Below are 19,654 nucleotides of genomic sequence, written 5' to 3'. Positions count from 1 at the left end.
GCCCTGAACACCTTGCTGCCTAGTTTAAGTGGGTAAGTGGTAATTAATAGAACAAACAGGAGAAGTGAGGGAAGAATCATGAAAGCATGCAGTTAAATCAGACTACAGGGGGCATATCCTGAATGCTCAAACACTATTAAGCATTTTACTTTTTTAAAACTCTGCCAGCTTCTTTTCTTTTTTGAACACTGTGTGAATTCCCTGACTCTTTCCATTTCTTTTACATTTAAATGTTAGCTTAACACATTCCTGTTTCTAGGTCAGAGGAGTGCAATGAGCCGTCCCACAGCAAAATTATCTAAGCTTTTAAACTGTCCCAACCTCCGCTCAACAGGTAGATGCTGGACAGCAGCTCACTCCTCCACTGCAGGGCTGATGACCCTGAAGGTAAGAAACCACTTTTCAAAGATAAGTACTGGATACAAATCCACCCACACTCTCTAGATGCTGTATCCTTTATCATCTGCTACTAATTACATTCAAGCACAAGAAAGTATGCCCTGGAAATCCACTAACCTGGCCAGCCCTTGGGCCTGCTCTGCTTCTTCCCCCATTGCAGAACATCCACAGGCCTCATAGAGCCGGATGTGGTTTCTTGTTTTTGAACTAGGTGGTGAGAGTGTCCAGAGCTCTCAGTTCAGTTAACAGCGCTGCCTGCTTCACATGCTCATTAATCAGTTTGCCAGCTGCAAGTAATGTGTCCTTACTTGACTAAAATATCTAACAGTTATTCCCCAAAGGGCTACCCAGCACACACACAAAACCAAACACACACACACTTTCCAGCTCAGCAGTGCAGAGACTGGCTCATTCACACAGTCTTGCCCTTGGCCACAGTTCTCATAAACCTTCATTGCTTTACAGCACGCCCACTCTCACCTCTTGGTTCTTCCAATGCAGATGGTTTTTAATTCCCTTATTTGCCCTTCTCCCTCCCCTATTTGTCAAAGATTTACACCTTCAAACGCTGAAGGGTTTGGTGCCTTTATAAGATACTCTGGGTGGGGAATAAGAAATAGGAAGCGAGCACTGAGGAGAGACATGTGCAGATGATTGGATTCTCTTTCCTCATATCACACTACCAGTGCTTGTTGATTGCAAACATCTGGCCCAGCTTTAATACCACTGACAATCTTCAGGGCACCCAAGATACTGCTATTACTCTTTACCCCCTATTTTTGTAATCAACCAACACCACTGTGAGGGTAGGGAAGTATTATTATCTCCATTTTACAGATGGGGAAACTGAGGCAGGAGTGTTAAGTGACTTGTCCAGTGCAAGGGCAGGAGTCATTGTTAAGGCCTGTTAGAACTCTGTGGTTCCTGTTTCCCATCCCCTGTTCAGGGCCTGACCACTACAGCAGATTCTGTAGTGACCAGACTAATGCTAAGCACAGTCATGGCAAAATTATGACTAGAAGCTTAAGGAGAAGCCACTCGTGGGGAATGAAGATGACACCCTTCTGTATGGCCACTGGTTATACAATCACTACCAAGTGCAAGGGAAAACAAAGCAACATGGATTCAAACCATGGGAGACGTGAAGGGGACTCCCCAGCAATAAACCAGAATAAACCGAGAGGAGCGAAGAATAAAACTACATCTGCTACAATGCCAAGCAGCACTCTCTGGCGTCCCTTCCAACAATGGCCAGTGGGTGTGAGAAACTGGCAAGCAATGCTGCACAACTCCCAGCACACTAAGAGTACATTCCTGGCCTGCCATGAATGTATCTCTTTTCAAAAATAATTTCTCCATGTCTCTCCCTCTCTCTCCCCTCACTTCTCCTTTCTGCCAGGTGAGCTAAGGCTAACAGAACCTAGATCCCTGGGGGTGGAGAATGAGGGAGTTAAGTGTAGTATTTTTTAATAAATACCATATATCCCTCAGGTTTCATTTGGCTGGCAGTCAGGCAGGTTAAATCAAGAGGCTGTTAAAGGAGGAAGCAAACAGGAAAAGACAAAATGGCAAAGATAAGGCTCCTTCAAGAAGCAATGGGGAGATCCTGCACTTGACTCCCACTAGGCTGGCATGGTTTACTCTTCCCTAAAGCCTCTGAAAGCCTAGGATCAAAGGGGAACCTAAGCCTTAAAGCAGCTGGCCTCAGGAAGGAGGGGTGGAGGTGCCCAGGGAGCATCAGCAAGAGCAGCCAGGCTGGCAAGGAGGCACACAAAGAGGTCATGCTGCAAGCAGGCCAGTCTGCTCAGAGATGAGGGTGAGCTGGGATGAGGGGAAACTTACAACCGAATTCAAGAAAAGACTTGGGGCAAGTCTACAGTACAAAATTAAGTTGACCTAAGTTACAGCAACGTGCAGCCACCACAGCAATTAAATCGCTTTTGCTTGTGCACACTGTGTTCCTTGTGACAGCATGTGCGTCCTCACCAGGAGCGCTTGCACGGATTTAACTGTCATTGTGAGGCATGGTGGGATGGCTTCTGAAAGGCAGCAACGGTCGAGGTAAGCAATGCAGTGTCTGCACTGATACTGCCTTGGCCTAACTACATCGACCTAAGTGCTACGCTTCTTGCAGAGGTGGCGTTATTAAGTCGACGTAGTGGATGACTTACGTCGGTGGGAGTGACGTTTTAGTGCAGACCAGAGGTGGGCAAACTACAGCCCGTGGGCCGCACACAGTGTAGTGTATTAAATTGTTCCCCGTAGGAGTGTGCTACTTACGGTGTACTACTTACGGCTGCGGGTCCTGGTGCTCCATAAGGAGCACATTCCTACAGGGAGAAATTTAATACATACACCAGCAGTGGGGCTCAGGTGGTGCTTTAAAGGGCCCGGGGACTCCAGCCGCTGTGGGGAGCCCCGGGGACTCCGGCCACTGCGGGGAGCCCCGGGGGCTCCGGCCACTGCGGGGAGCCCCGGGGGCTCTGGCAGCAGGGCTTGGGGGACGCTTTAAAGGGCCTGGGGTTCCCCGCAGCAGCTGGAGCCCCTGGCCCTTTAAATCACTGCCGGAGCCCTGCCGCCGCTACCCCAGGGGCTCTGGCAGCGGGGCTTGGGCGGCGCTTTAAAGGGCCCAGGGCTCCAGCTGCTGCGGGGAGCCCAAGGCCCTTTAAAGCGCCAGCCTGGGAAAGCTGGTCCGGTCCTGCACGGTGTACTGGCTCTTGCTGGTAAGCCGGACCGTACCATATTGGCTTACTTTCACCTCTGAGGTAAGGGGAAGTTTATATAGAACTTTATTATTTTACCCCTTTGCTCTGCATAAGACGTACCTTTGGATGAAAGAATAAATCCTGCCTTGCTATGAAGAAGCTGTTTCTGAGTCACTCTACACAGGTGCTGTCACAAGTCTCTGGCTGTAAAGGCCTTCAGGGGCCAAACTCAGTTGGGCCTCTTGGGTTAACCTGGTTGGGAAACAGGGAATGCTGCCACCCAGAGATCCAGTTCAAGAGTGGTTGGACCACAGAATTCCATCCTGAGGGAAGTGTAGGAACCCATGTAGGGGACTAGATGTCCCGATTTTATAGGGACAGTCCTGATATTTGGGGCTTTGTCTTATATGGAGCATGTCCTCAAGGAATCAATTCTGAAGCACTTAGACGAGAGGAAAGTGATCAGGAACAGTCAGCATGGATTCACCAAGGGAAAGTCATGCCTGACTAATCTAATTGCCTTCTATGATGAGATAACTGGGTCTGTGGATGAAGGGAAAGAAGTGGACGTGTTATTCCTTGACTTTAGCAAAGCTTTTGACACAGTCTCCCACAGTATTCTTGTCAGCAAGTTAAAGAAGTATGGGCTGGAAGGATGCATTACAAGGTGGGTAGAAAGTTGGCTAGATTGTCAGGCTCAAAGGGTAGTGATCAATGGCTCCATGTCTAGTTGGCAGCCGGTATCTAGCGGAGTGCCTCAAGGGTCGGTCCTCGGGCTGGTTTTGTTCAATATCTTCATTCATGATCTGGAGGATGGTGTAGATTGCACCCTCAGCAAGTTTGCGGATGACACTAAACTGGGAGGAGTGGTAGATACGTTGGAGGGTAGGGATAGGATACAGAGGGACCTAGACAAATTGGAGGATTGGGCCAAAAGAAATCTGATGAGGTTCAACAAGGACAAGTGCAGAGTCCTGCACTTAGGACGGAAGAATCCAATGCACCGCTACAGACTAGGGACCGAATGGCTCGGCAGCAGTTCTGCGGAGAAGGACCTAGGGGTTACAGTGGACGAGAAGCTGGATATGAGTCAACAGTGTGCCCTTGTTGCCAAGAAGGCCAATGGCATTTTGGGATGTATAAGTAGGGGCATTGCCAGCAGATTGAGCGACGTGATCATTCCCCTCTATTCGACATTGGTGAGGCCTCATCTGGAGTACTGTGTCCAGTTTTGGGCCCCACACTACAAGAAGGATGTGGAGAAATTGGAAAGAGTCCAGCGAAGGGCAACAAAAATGATTAGGGGTCTGGAACATATGACTTATGAGGAGAGGCTGAGGGAACTGGGATTGTTTAGTCTGCGGAAGAGAAGAATGAGGGGGGATTTGATAGCTGCTTTCAACTACCTGAAAGGTGGATCCAAAGAGGATAGATCTAGACTATTCTCAGTGATAGCAGATGACAGGACAAGGAGTAATGGTCTCAGTTGCAGTGGGGGAGATTTAGGTTAGATATTAGGAAAAACTTTTTCACTAGGAGGGTGGTGAAACACTGGAATGCGTTACCTAGGGAGGTGGTGGAATCCCCTTCCTTAGAAGTTTTTAAGGTCAGGCTTGACTTTCTGTCTCTTTCACCTCTCCCTCCACACTTTCAACACTGGAGCCACAAATATGTGCAAATATGTGCATAAATATGCAAATATGTGCATAACCTTACTACATTATTACGCAACCAAACACAGCTCATAAAACAATAAAACCCATAAAACAACCCTGGATGCTGGCAGGCCACATAACGCATGGACTTACAGTCAAGCTGGCCTCAAAGAGCCAAACTCAGAGCTGATGTAAAATACCTAACATTAAGGGGTGTGGAAGTAAATTATATGCCTGGTGTGTGTCCATGTTTAAATTATATGCCCCAGGAAAGGAAGGGTAGGGACTATAGCTGGAAAAACAACAAATGAGAGTAAGAAGGTGTGAGATAAACCAGAACCCTCATACTTTATCTTAACAATCAACAGGAAAATGTCTCTTCTGCCACATCCTCACTCTCACATCCTTCAGCATGTGCACTTCACTAATTTGCACCCATAAACAGCTGCTTACACTCTCCTTTAAGCTGAATTGAGACCAGAATGTGCAAGCCATATTATTGCTATTTGTATTGCTACAACACAAGACTCATCCAACTGCTCAGTATTTGTACTGCCACTGTACAAACATCTCCCTCCGATCCCATGTTTGTTAGACAGCACACTCCCCCGCTGACGATGGGGTCAAGTCACACACACACACCCATTTCCAATGTGGCTTTGTAACGATACTTACCAGGCAACTGTGTAGCAGCATGACTGGAAACCCCAAGACACACTACACTGTGGTTGAGGCAGGGAAGCCCCAGACTTTCCTGTTCATGCTAAATTCCTCTGTTCAGCAACAAGAAAAATGTTACTAATCAGTGGAGTCTTTGAGATTCAAGGACATGTCAACACAGAAAGACTCCCTCTAGCAGTGAAAACATCAGGAGTCTTCCTAAGTGTAACCTACTTGTTAGAGCCCTGAACCAGGATCCAAAGGACCTGGGTTCTATCCCTGGCTCTGCCACTGGCCTGCTGGGTAACCCTGGGCAAGTCACTTCATCTTTCTGTGGCTCAGTTTCCCCGTCTGTAAAAGGGGGGTGATGACACTGACCTTCTTTGGGGCTAAATGGAAGGAATCACATAAAAGCGGCATTAGGCGACACAGTGCTGCTGGAAGTGGGATTTTTGCATGAGGCACAGAACTGAGGGTTTCACCTCCGTTGGTCACTACAGATCCATATAGCCCTCCCCTTCCTCCTCCCCCCCCCCCCCCAAAAAGCAGGAGCCTGAGCCTCTGTTTTACATTGCAGCCTTTGGCCCAAACTTCCAGGATTAGCAACATTATGATCCCTTCCCTAGTGTAAATGGAGTTTCAGCTGATGATAGGTTTTCTGCATCACGTTGATTAGATTACCTCCAAAAGTGTTAGCTGACACAGCCTTGATAACACAGTGTTACAACTCTGTCTGCACTGGGCTCTCATTGTTAGCATTGCTAATATCAATTTAATTCAACTGATGTTAGCAGCTACAGGGATTTTTCATAATGTTCCCTAGCATAGACAAGGCTTCACTGCCAAGGCTAAATTCCATCTTGAGTAATTATATTCTGGCCTGCCGCCTGCATTCCCTTGCAGTTTCAATGTGTGATTTTACTAGCTTAAGCACATGACAACAGCTGCTGTGTGTTAATAGCCATTGTGTTTCACCCCAGAAGTGGCTACATTTCAGTGGTGGGTGAAGTGAAGCCAGAATTGCTCATCAACACCTTTACCACCAGTTATCAACTTGATACTATGCATATTACCACCCATGGAATAGGGAATTCGCTGCAGTCTCTCAGTGACAGCCATTGGTAACTGTTTACCTTTTAACAGTGATCAATACTATGCTGCTCCAGCAACTAGTGCTCGTCTTAATAAACTTTGGGTCAGATCCTTCCTGTACCAAGGTCCACACAGCATAAGAGTGCAGGATCTCAATGTGGGGGGAGAGAAGAGAAGGGAGAAAGGGGCCATTGGACAATTGGTTATAGCTTCCTGTTTCTACGGACTGACCTCCCCTGGCTGCAGCTCCAGCAGCTGTCACTTATGTCAGCTTAGTTTGGTCCCCCTAAGGGATGATTACACCAGCTGAAAATTGGTGGACCCCCTCTTCATCCCCTGACAAGCCCCCTATTCCAAGGGGTGTGTCTGTGTGTGTGGGAAGAGGGTTGTTGATGTCGGACCAGTATGCACTGGGGCAATTCCCAGCTTTGGCCAAATTCCAACTCCTTTGTACTGACACACTTTAAAAAAAAAAAAAAAGTGGGATTTTAATACATTGTCTACAGAGTAAACACAACAGACCCCTTCCAGAGTGACACAGAAGGTTAAATCTGCTTTAAAATACTCCTCCCCACCCCCCGCTTCTTGTAAACCAAGGAAAGTATTATTTAGCATCTCTCCCTTTTCCTCTTCTCTCCTCTGGCCTACAGCCAGCTGGAGCCTTTCAAGGCAAATTCAAGGGGTTTGCTATCAAAACACAGATAAATATTGTGTAGACAGAGAACAGTTTATTAGATAGGCTATATAAATAAGTCAAAAGAAAATAACATAAGAACAATGGTCCATCTAGCCCAGTATCCTGTCTTCAGACAGCGGCCAATGCCAGAGGCCTTAGAGTGAATGAACAAAACAGGGCAATTTCAAGTGATCCATCTCCTGTTGTCCACTCTCAGCTTCTGACAGTTGGAGTTTTAGATAGCACAAGGTTGCGTCCCTGATCATCTTGTTTGATGCACCTATCCTCCATGAACACAGTTATACTTTTGGCTTTTACAACATCCCAAGGCACTGACTTCCACGGATTGACTGTGCATTGTGTGAAGAAGTACTTCCTTCAATACCAAATATAACTGACATTATTCAGTGCTAATACTAAAAAGGACATTTTCCACACTGAAGATCTGCAATTTTAAAAAAAGTTTAGTTTAATGCTAATCCTATGGTCAGGAATTGTCTGAACTAACTAGCCTGCTAGAAATGAATTTAAAGGTGGGCTGCCCCTATAGTATTTCTTATAGTCGAAAACATAGCAAGCTTTTTGCAATTCATTAGTAGTTTTTCAAAAATTGTATCAATTATTTTTGAAAATTGAAATGTTCCAACCAGCTCTGTAGCTGGTCAAAAACGTTTTAGAAAAGAAATCTCTATGACAATTTAATTGAATTCCTTTTGCGTCCCTCCTCCCCACCCCCCACATCTAAAATCAAAATTGAAAATGAAAAGAACAATTGAAATGTGCAGAATTCCAACAAGCTCTCGTGAGTAATGAGAGATCAAACAGATTTTTCAGGATGGAACCTGTATTTGGGCGGAGAGGAAGAATTCTGAAGTGTAGCATAAAACAATGGGGAAGGATTTTTTTAAACCGATTCCTTCAGGGTCTTCAAGGTGCTAATGAGTTCAAGGGTAAGATTTTCAAAAGTGTTTAAGTTACTCACAAGCCGAAGGGGACGTCTATGCTACAGCGGTTACAGAGGCATAGCTATGGAGCTACAGCTATGCCACTGTAGCGCTGATGCTTCCTACATCAATGGAAGGGTTTTTTCTTGTCAAACTAGTCAATTCATCTCTTCTGTCGACCTAGCTGCATCTGCAGTGAGGATTAGGTTGACCTAACAACAACATACAGGGCACAACATTTTCCAAATCCCTGAGCAATGTAGCTTGGTCAATCTAATGTTTAGATGTAGACCAGGCCTAAGGGTATTTGTCCTCTATGGAGACTATGCCTGCATAGGTACATTGCCACAGCTATGCTAGCAAAACCCTGTACAGTTGACACAGCCATTGGACCATCACCTTCCTGAACAACAGTAGGTTGGTTGACAGAAGCATTCTTCCATTGACATAGCTACATCTACACTATGGGTTAGGTCAGCATAGCTATGACAGTGAAGGGGCTGTAGCTATGAATACCTAACTTAAGTATAGACCAGACCTTAGTCCCATTTTCAAAAGTGATGAAGGTATTAGGGGCCAGGTTTTTAGAAGTATATAGGCACCTAGTGCAATTTTCAAAAGCATCCAGGCACCTAACACCCATTGAAATCAAGGCCCAGATCATCAAAAGACATAAAGACACCTAACTTCTATTGATTTCAATAAAAGTTAGAAGCTGAAACTACTTTAAGGACTGGGCCTTAGGAATAAAGTCTCATAAAAAGTCGATGGCACTTAGGTGCCTAAATGTCAAAGTCACTTCTGAAAATGAGATGTAGGCTTCTAAGTCACTTAGGCATTTTTGGAAATTTTATCCTTAGTCCCCAGACCTTAAATAATCCAAATACTTGAGCCACGTTCTGTCAAAATTGCTTTGCTTCCTTCATGTACATATCCATTTTATAAACTCAAGGTAGCTAGCAAGTTTTTTTTTGGCTGGAGGGAGTTGAGCTGTGGAAGCAGATGGAGAATATAAGCATTTTAGCAATTAATTTGAAAAACACCCCAAGTTCCTGTTTTCAGAAGTAGTTTTTTTAGAGTGATTCAGCAGTTTACAATACAAAGATAAGTATCTCCAGATGCAGGATCAGGAAAAGCACATAAACCAACAATCATAATAAATTTTGCAAAGAACCCACAAACCCATGTTCTGGAGGAGATGCTCTCCAAATGTAATGTTAAGGGCAAGCAACGTTTGCCTTTGTTAGAATTTCCAGTGGAGGCAATAATTCTAAGCATTCCTGGCACACTTTCCTCTCCTTGCCTGTCATTTCACAGAGCACATTAGAAACTCACACTTTCCTTAACTTTTAGTGTGATTGTTCTCCAAACCTCTCTCATCTGGCTGGCATCCAGCCCCCCACAACATCCAGCCCTTAGAGTGTGGATTCCAATATTGTTCCATGGCTCAGCCAGCAGAACATGCTCTTGCTGGGGACTGATGGTCTTGAGGATAACCCACTGAAATCAGGAGACTTAACTTTCATTTCTAGTGTTGCCATAGACATCTTGTGTGACCTTGGGCAAAGTTTTAAAAATTGCCTTAGATTTTGGGGACCCATATTTAAATGCTTAGGCCTGGTCTACATTTAAAAATTAGATTGACATAGCTGTGATGTTACACCCCATATTCTTCATGGAAATACGGTTCTGATATGAATATGGTATAATGAAGATATACTTTACGCAAGATGGGTCTTGTAAGGTATCATTGGAAAGGTTATAATTTACTGAATGTGTTTACCCAATTTGTATTTTTTGTTTTGTATCTAAAGCTAGCAATATTGACCATGTCTCTGTATTTCAAATGTGCTACGTTAGATGAGGCCAAACAATGTTAGTGGCTTATTGAAGAAATGCACACAAGCTTAAGGATTATCCCAGGAACTATGTGCAATAGACACCTCTCAGAGATAGCTCTACACAATGGGAACTGTTTGACCCAAGTCACAGCAAAAAAGCTTTCCAGCAAGTGGGGGGAAGATATAAAAGAGGGACAACAACAACAACAAAGAGGGGGCCACACTCTCCCTACAGCAACACACCTGAAATCACCTGAGGAACAAAGACTGAACTATGGGAAGTGATGGTCCCAGGCTGGAAGGATTTTTAGCCTGTTCAAGAAAACCTGGAAAAGCCAAGGCAACTTGTGCCTTAAGAATCTGCCAGCCTGTTTATCACTCAGGGTGAGAATTCGCTAACTTGTATCCAACCTATCTAATGTGTCAAGCTCAGTTTGCGGCTTTTGTTTATTTACTAAGGTAATCTGCTTTGTTTGCTATTCCTTTAACCACTTAAAATCTATCTTTTGTTGTTAATAAATTCATTTTGTTTATTATTCACCCCAGTTTATGTAATTTCTAACGGTGGGGGGGAGGAGTCATGCACATCTCTGTTCACATTGAGGAAGAAAGCAGATTTTTACGAGCTTGCGCTGTGCAGATTTTTCTATACAGTGCAAGACCGTATTATTTTGGGTTTGTCTCCCAAAAAGGGTGGGCACATGAGTGCTGTGGGAGTCCACTCACACACTTACCCTAAGGCTAAAATATTCAGACATAGGTGCCTAACGTTAGTCACCCTGCAAGATTCCCTTGAATATAGTGAATGCATATTCGTGTGGAGATAATGATGAGCCACTCAGCTATGATAGAGCATACATTGTTGACTCTAATATTTGTAGTTTCTTATATTTGGATCAAAGCAGGACTGATTGCAAACCAAGTAGCGTGAAAGTTTTCAAATCCCCAGATTCTGTTGAAAACATATTTGAGATTTATGAACACTCAGGCGTTTTTACAGTGCTGGCAGCATCCTTAGATAAACATATTCCTGGGACAGAGTCCACTTCATGAATATGGCAGGACCACTTCAAATACAGAAACAGACTGCGGGAGTCGTGCCACAGCACACTGGCCACTTCAGCGGCCAACTTCTCACCTAGGAAATCCCACTTGTAGGCTTTTGCAACAGTTGAAGTGAAATCTGGCCACCTGCCTGGCACATCTGTGCAAAGCATTGCATCAGCACTTCCCATTAACAAGTGCAAGTTCATGACACTAGTTCCACATGTTTTCACACACAGCCAGTTTTACTGATAACCTAGCAACAGTTACATCCATCCGAGAGAGAGATTCTTCTTGTGAAGAACTAAAGATGTTTCTCATAGCAATGGTACAAGAACACATTTTGCTGTGGTTATTATAGGGAATCATCCTAGCTAACAGGACTGTCACAAAACAGGCACTACCATCATATATAGGCATATCTCAGCTCTGGGCGTCTGAAAGGACAGAGAAACTATCCTAGTAACGGTTAGGGGAAACAGCATCTACCCCACATGAAGCAAGTCAATAGTCACAATTACATTATATTAGATATTGTTCTATCAACCAGGCAAGGTACTAACCAGCTTCAACAGGACTTTATTTTCAAAGTGGAAACCCCTCTACCAAGCTGCTGCTGCACCCTCTGTAGCTTTCTCCTGGCCTCTCAACTCCTCCCCCTCCTTCCTGTCCTTTCAGACTCCCAACAGCCAGTGCTCCCAATTCTAATAATTACAAGTAACGTCTAAACACCACATTTCCTCCTCTCTTAAGAAACTCTCTCAATTAAAATAAACATTATTGTTCTAACCACAGGAACAAATATGAAACTAGACACTATACTGTTGGCAGAAATATTACACTGAAAACACTGTAGATACTACATAACAGTCTCTAGTCCAGACAGGTGGTTGTCTGGGTCTGACAGACCGTCTCTCAAGCCCCGGTTCCAGTGCAATGTCTTGTTGTGTTAGTACTACGGTGAAGTTATCCAGTGCAGACTAGGTGTTGGCATAATCTCCTCTTGGTACACAGGCAGGTGCAAGATAAGAAGCATTCCATACCGGCCCATCAGAAGGTCGATAGGTGTAAGGTCCCTTCTTCTCTATGATTTTAAGAGAAGCTGTGAATTTATGGTCCCCTTTGTGTAAAATTCCAGGTTTTCGTATTCTAACGAAGGAACCACACTCAGACTTTGGTTCCTTAGCACCCCGCCACTTGTCTGTGAAAGCCTTAGACTTTGCTTGGTTCTGTTCAACTGTTTTTCTCACATCATCCTTGTTTGGGGCATCGGGTCGTGCCTTAAACAATCCAGCAATGTTCAGTTTAGTATTCATCTGTTTCCCATGCAGTAAATCTGCGGGTGATCTTTGCGTTGTGTCATGTTGTATAGCCCAGTATGCTTGCAAGAAATAAGTAGTGAAGGGTATCCACAATCACCCTTCTAGTTTAGCAGTTTGCAAACTCTCTTTCAAACTTCTGTTAAACCATTCGATTTCCCCATTGGCTTGAGGGTAATATAGGGATGACCTTCTGTGTAAAATGTTCCTCTGTGCTAGAAAAGTTTCAAACTCCAAGGAAGTAAATTGACTACCATTATCTGCAACCAGTTCTTTGGGGTTACCTTCCCTGCTAAAAACTGAAGAGAGGAACTTAATTACTGTAGCAGAAGAGATTTGCGAGGTAAACGTTACCTCAGGCCATTTACTGAAATAGTCTATTAAAGTGATGTCATAATGGTAGTCAATTGGAGCAGTATCAAAGGGTCCTACAATGTCAATCTCCACTTTTTCTCATGCAGATTCAGGAACAGGAACAGGCTGTAATGGAGGGGTACATATCACTGCTGTCTTATCATGCATTTGGCAAGTGACACAGAATTGTATGAGTCCTTCAGTTTGAGAGTCCATTCCTGGCCACCAATACAGATCGCATAGTTGTTGTTTGGTTCGGACAATTCCTTGATGAGTATCGTGTGCCAGGTGTATGAGTTTTGACTGTAATTCTTCTGGCACAAGGAGCCAGTGTGTACCTCGTAGCACACAGCCATCAAACAAAGAAAGTTCATCCCAAACTCTAAAATAAGGCAGCAAAACTGGGTCAAGATTTTTAGGGTGACTGGGCCATCTCTTTGTCAGAAATTCCCATAGTTTTTGTTGAATTGGACACGCTGAACAAGCAGCTTGAAATTGTTCTCTTGTAACTGCAGTGAAAGTGCTTGTAATAAGCGCAACCACTACACCCTCATCCTCCGATGGACCATCTGGTGAAGGCAAAGACAGGCGAGACAGGCAATCAGCGACCACATTTTGGTTTCCAGGCTTATATTCCAGTTCATAATTGAAAGAGAGTAGTCTTGCAGACCATTGAGCAATACAGTATCCTGCTCTTCCCAGTCCTTTTGTGGTGAGCAACGTCGTCAAAGGGCTGTGGTCTGCGCGCAACTTGAACGTGAGGCCCCACAGGTAAGTTCTCCATTTTTCAGTAGCCCAGACACAAGCAAGTGCTTCTTTTTCGACTGTAGAATATTTTCTCTCAGCATTACTTAGTGTCCTTGAAGAAAATGCAACAGTCCTCTCTGTGTTGTCCTCATGCAGTTGTGTGAGAACAGCCCCAAGTCTATAACCAGAAGCATCAGTAGTTACAATTGTGGGCAATGCAGGACTGAATAGTGCAAGTACTGGACTAAGTACAATCAAGTCTTTCACCGTTTTGAAACTAGCTTGTGCATCCGTTGTCCACACTAAGGTTGAACTTCTCCGTAGTAATTCCCATAACGGTTCAATGACAGAAGCATAATTGGGAATGAATTTTGCATACCAGGAGGTAAGACCCAAGAAGTAACGTAAGCTTTGCAAATCTGTTCGAGGAGGAGCATTTGAAATTACCAGGATAGGATCTGGATTAGGTTTTAGTCCAGCCTGTGAAATTGTATGCCCCAGAAAGAAGAGTTCAGTTTGTCTAAATTTGCATTTGGACCTATTGAGCTGGAGGCCTGCTGCGCTGATGCAGTTTAATACAGACTGCAGGTTATTGTCATGCTCCTCAGAAAGTATTTCCAAACACGATAATATCATCCAGATAGCACTGAACTCCATGTTGATTCTTCAGAATCAATTACATCATTTTTTGAAAGGCACTTGGAGTAGATGCGAGACCGTATGGAACGTGTTTAAAACGAAATAGTCCCTCATGTGTAATAAATGCTGTGAGGTCTCTGCTATCTTCATGCAACATAACCTGGTGGTATGTGCTCCGCAAATCAAGAGTAGAAAACATATTTTCTCCACGGAGTTCTGCAAATACTTCTTCTATGTGAGGAAGAGGATGGCTGTCAATCACAATAGATTTATTTGGCTCCCTTAAGTCCACACAAAGGTGAATGCCTCCACCCGTCTTCTGCGTCACTACTATAGGTGAAACCCATTCCGAGGAGTCTCTCTCTTCAATAATGTCCTTTTGAACAAGTTTTCTAAGTTCCTCTGAAACAGCTTCCCTGACTGAAAATAGTAAGCGCCGCAACTTCTGTCATACAGGCATCACATTATTCCGCATTTTAACTTTATGCAGAAACCCATAAGCACAGCCGAGTTTCTCCTCAAGCTGGTGTTGGGTCCCGGCAGAAACTGGTGTGTGTACTGCAAGAGTGCTTTGCTGAGGAAGATCAATTCGTCCATTAATTACCCTGAGATTTAAAGCAGCCAATAAATCTCTGCCAAGGATAGGAGTGCCTTTGTGGACAATGTAGAACTCTGCAATTACACAGCAATCACCAAAAGTAATTATTACTGGCAGGCAGCCATGTACTGGAATACGTTTTTTCAAATAACACACCAAGTGAAGTTTGGGTTCAGTAAGAGGCACATCTTTAAAGTAATGCAGATAGATGGAATCAGGTAGTATAGATACTGCTGAGCCAGTGTCCAACATTAGCTGAATAGAGTGTGGTTTGCCTGAGGGTATGGCGGAAATGTTTACAGTGCACTTTATCTGTTCTGGAATATGTGCAGTAGTGATTTTGTCCACACTCTGCACAGTGACAACTGGTATTGTAACTGCATGCACCTGTTGATTGAACTGGCTACTGCGACATACTTTAGCAAAATGTCCAATCTTTTTGCAATGATTGCACTGAGCTTCTTTTGCTGGACATCCTGTGTAGCTTGCAAGGTATTACGGGGATCCACAGTGAAAACATGCTTTTACTATATTTTGAATTTGCTGATTTGGTGGTTTTTCATTAGTTTTCCTCTTGCAATTGTGTGTCTGCAGTGGTAATGAACTTTTCTGCAAAGGAGTCACAGCCTGGACTGTGCCTCCGGTATCCATGCTCATTATTTTGGCTTCAGCTGTAGCTGACTCAATCTGAATAGCAATGGTTATTGCTTTTTCTAGTGTAAGTTGTGGTTCTAGAAGTAAGCGTTCTCTTACATGAAGCATGGTTGTTTTCTCAATGAGCTGGTCTCTAATCATCTCATCTACCATATTCCCAAAGTCACAAATTACAATCAGACTCCTCAGGGAAGCAATATACTGCATTATAGTTTCCCCTGGTTTCTGCTCACGCTGGCGAAATCTGTAGCCATTAGCTACTACATTCACTTTTGGCACAAAAGAACCCTTTAATGCAGTGAGTGCAGTCTCATATTTATCATCTGCAAGGGAAAAAGTGTAAAATATACGCTGCCCTTCTGCAGTGGTTTAGCAGAGCACGCTTTCTTACTTCAGAAATCTCTGTAGCACTGATTGCAAGCAGATAAGTCTCAAACATATGGATCCAGGTAGCAAAAGCAATTGGAGGCTCACCTGGGCTTTGCAGAAAGGGCACAGGTGAGTTCAGAGGCAGAAGATCCATCCTCGTTGCCAAAACGTTGTATCAACCAGGCAAGGTACTAACAAGCTTCAACAGGACTTTATTTTCAAAGTGGAAACCCTTTTACCAAGCTGCTGCTGCACCCTCTGTAGCTTTCTCCTAGCCTCTCAACTCCTCTCCCCTCCTTCCTGTTTCCTGTCCTTTCAGACTCCCAACAGCCAGTGCTCCCAATTCTAATAATTACAAGCAACATCTAACCACCACAGATATGTATCAAACATGCACAGTAGTTGTACCAGCAAGGTATAGAATGCCTAGAACTGAGTGGCCATTTGATTGTGTTGCTGTAAACCTAAACCTTCCTCATTCTATCCCCTCATTGCTGTTTGTTATGCATTGTCTCATGTCTAAACACCAACACACGCTGCTCACATGAGCAACCCTGTAGTGGCTAGGCCTGGATCCAAAGCCCACGGAAGTAAATAAAAAGACTCCTATTGACTTCAGTGGGTTTCAGATTGAACCTTGCCTGAAATTGGGGCCCTTCAGCTGTAAATGGGACCATGTGTTTCTATTTGTTTCTGTAAAGGTTTCACATCGATTTTGGGTGTTGTAAAAATAACACGTGACAATGATTTACATCCCGATTTTACCTTCTATACAATTTTTATGGGACGATGGGAGCTGCACCATAGGTAAGAGTGAACTGGGCTATTATAAACTAGTGTGAAATGCACTCTAGAGTCTAAATATTCATATAGTGTTCGTCTAAATCAACTACATTGTCAAGAAATTAATAAAAACAATCTACTTTGTATGTAGAATTTGTTAAATAGGGGTAGGCATTTCGAAGGAGGTAGGCAGCCAGCCCCCATTGATAGTCAATGTGATTTGATATTGTCTTGTGCTCCCATTGCTGGTTTTGCATCCATCAGCCTTCCTGTCATCACTACTAGCACATTCATTAGAAAGTGAACAAAAGAAGCTATATTGGCTTAAACTTCTTCAGAAACACAGGGAACTAGACACCACAGAAATAAAATGGAAACAGGCCAAATTCTGCACATACACACACACACACACACACACACGGGGGGGGGGGGGGGCATGATTTCAATTTTCAAAGTGGAGTTCACACAGATAATGGAGAACACAAAATGTAAAATCTCTTTAACAGGCCTGACAAAACCCTGTACCCAAGTGTCACTAAACTTGGAGGAAGTTCTTATCTAGAGCCAAGGGTTGCAGATCTGACAAAGCAGTACCTTTCACCTGACTTTGTTTCCCTCTCCAGCTACTGAGGTAGCCACGTAGTGCCGTACGAAGACATACATTACATTAGGATTTAAAAAACAAAACACTTAGGGCTAGATTCCCAAAAGGACTTAGGCACCTGTCCCTTTCAGTGCCTAAATCCCAGAATCACACCCCCCCTCCTAGGATTCACAAAAATGCAGCTCAGCTGCCCATAAACACTGTAGGTGCCTCAACTTGCTCAGGGCCTATATTTGTGCTGTAAAGTTTGCTTGGCTCCCAAGTTTCTACCTTTGAGCATGCTTATGTGGCTCCACACCAGGCGTCCAGACGCCCAAGCCCCAGTGTGATGCACAAACAGGGGGAAAAGATAGGAGTTCCTCCACCTAATTCACCTGCAGCGCCCAATCCCATAGGTGTGCTCAGAGCTCACCTACGAGATCTAGTCCCAAGAGGGGAACTTACACAAAACAGCTGAAGGAGATAGAGGAGTAGGAGGCCCTCCCTCATAACTTTTAGCCCAGTTGTTAAGGTTCTCACTAGGGTGACCAGGTGTCCAGTTTTGGACTGGAACATCTGGTCAAAAAGGGATCCTGGTGGCTCCGGTCAGCACTGCAGCCTCTGGTGAGGCTCTAGCCCAGGCCAGACTTCCCTTCATAGAACTAGGTCAAGAAGCCTACTCCTTCTTCCTACCAGCCACCGCTGAGCTGGGCTTTTCTTCATTTATCTCTCTCCCAGCTTGACAACATGCACAGGTGTAATGGCCAGGTTGGGGCTGATTGGGACCACACCCTCTCATTAACCCCTCCCTGGTCAGTGTGAAGTCTGCGTACCCACCACAGATACGACCAAGACTTCTGCCTTCCGGGGGCACGATTGTGGGTAAATAAGCAAGCATCAAAGGAAAAAGAATTTTAAAAAATTATGAAGGAAAAGGAAACTTTCTGCAGTGGTTAAAGCACAGGGTAATAGGAAATCTGTCACAATTCACTTAACCTCTCTGTTCTGTACTTTCCTTCTCTGTAAAATGGGAATATTAATACTTGCTTACTTCACAGGGTTGTACTTACCATTACCGTTTATAGAATACTTTGAGCGCCTCAGACAAAAGCAGCCTCAGCTATGCAACAATAAAAAATAAAGATTGTAAGCAATTTAGAACAGAAAGACGCATCAGGGAATCATACAGAGCTCTAATTCTAGTGCTACTGTCAGGGTTATTTGCAGGATTCCCTTGTAGGCAATGCAGGTTCTTAGCACATCTCAAAGGTTCGTGGTGTGTCTGACTTTTAAATAGATACTTGAACTGGAAGAGTAAAGTGTTCAACCTAAGAAACAAGTGTCCCATTAACATGAACAGGAAGGAAGCAGCAGCTAAACACTCTTAAGGTTTCCCAACTAAATACATATACTGCTGTTTACTGTGTTACAGTGCTGTATAGTGATGTAACTGGAGGGCTCAATGTTCCCACCAGTGCCTGAAAGTCACATTCACTCATGTTAATGTTACTCATACGCACAAAGTGAGTCTGAGCACAAAAAAAGGCCATTTCAGGATCAGTATAAATAAAGGGGAAATGAAACTAAATCATACTAAATAAAGTTGTGCAAATATCTGCTGTAGCAAAAGTAGAAGGATAAAGCACCAAGTTAAGAAAGCTGTGGCAAATAGCTCCGTCTAATTCAACCACTTCCCTCTTCTATAGTGTTAACAACTTTCTATGCTTCTTAAAGTGGGTTTGATTTAGCAACATGGTCCAGTTCACAAAAGGTCTCAACTCCTTTTTTGTGTGTATTTTATAACACATAGACATCTAAGTACTTTTCAGCGATGAAGCCAAGCATTCAACAGCTAAGTGCTATTAGCAGGCAATTAACTGGGCCTGCCATTTTTTGTGGGCCCAAAAATGGGAAGCTATTGGGCTCTATAGCTGTTAAAATTGCTCTTTGCTGTGAGTTAGGGCTGGTCAAAAACTTTCCATCAAAACTGCCTTTCCTGGGAAAACTGAGTTTTGAATTAAAAAAAAACACTTTTTTTTTTTGAGGCAAGTTTTTGCTTTCCAAGGAAATTTTCACTTTCATCCAAAATATTTTTTCAATTAAATATTGACAGACAGGTTTTAAAAAAAGAGTTTTTGTCAAAAAAAGTTCAGGAAAATAAAACATTTTCTCAGCAGCTGTAGTATGTAAGTCTATGAAATATGCAGACCAGTTCCTCACATGTTATTTTCATAAGTAGCCAAAAGCTGCAGCACACTAAATGAACAATATCATCAGTGCTAGAAATTCATACGGTAGAACCTCAGAGTTACAAACTGACTGGTCAGCCACACACCTTATTTGGAACCAGAGATACACAATTAAGCAGCAGCAGAGACAAAAAAAAAAAAATTAAAAAAAAAAAAGCAAATACAGAACAGTACTACTAAACAAACTACTAAAAATATAAAGGAAAAGTTTAAAAAAAGGTTTGACAAGGTAAGGAAATTGTTCCTGTGCTTGTTTCATTTAAATTAAGATGATTAAATGCAACATTTTTCTTCTGCATAGTAAAGTTTCAAAACTGTATTAAGGCAATGTTCAGTTGTAAAC

The 19,654-nt window shown here is 43.5% G+C and overlaps 2 long non-coding RNA genes across 4 annotated transcripts in view; both read right to left on the bottom strand.

Annotated features, from left to right (window-relative positions):
* LOC142072953 (uncharacterized) overlaps positions 1 to 19,654 on the bottom strand; it is a 64,095-nt gene that overhangs the window by 18,504 nt on the left and 25,937 nt on the right. The gene's annotated exons all lie outside the window — the stretch shown is intronic.
* LOC142072954 (uncharacterized) overlaps positions 1 to 19,654 on the bottom strand; it is a 35,328-nt gene that overhangs the window by 8,935 nt on the left and 6,739 nt on the right. The window contains exon 3 of one of the 2 annotated variants that reach the window (XR_012669578.1): positions 18,133 to 18,182. The exons of the other annotated variant lie outside the window; for it this stretch is intronic. This is a non-coding gene — a long non-coding RNA (uncharacterized LOC142072954). The remainder of the gene's footprint in view (positions 1 to 18,132; positions 18,183 to 19,654) is intronic. 2 annotated transcript variants of the gene reach the window in all.

The sequence above is a fragment of the Caretta caretta genome, chromosome 8 (genome assembly GCF_965140235.1).
Source record: "Caretta caretta isolate rCarCar2 chromosome 8, rCarCar1.hap1, whole genome shotgun sequence".
Taxonomy (NCBI): domain Eukaryota; kingdom Metazoa; phylum Chordata; order Testudines; family Cheloniidae; genus Caretta; species Caretta caretta.
Note: the sequence above shows the minus strand (reverse complement) of the source record. Positions and strands in the feature narration are given on the sequence as shown.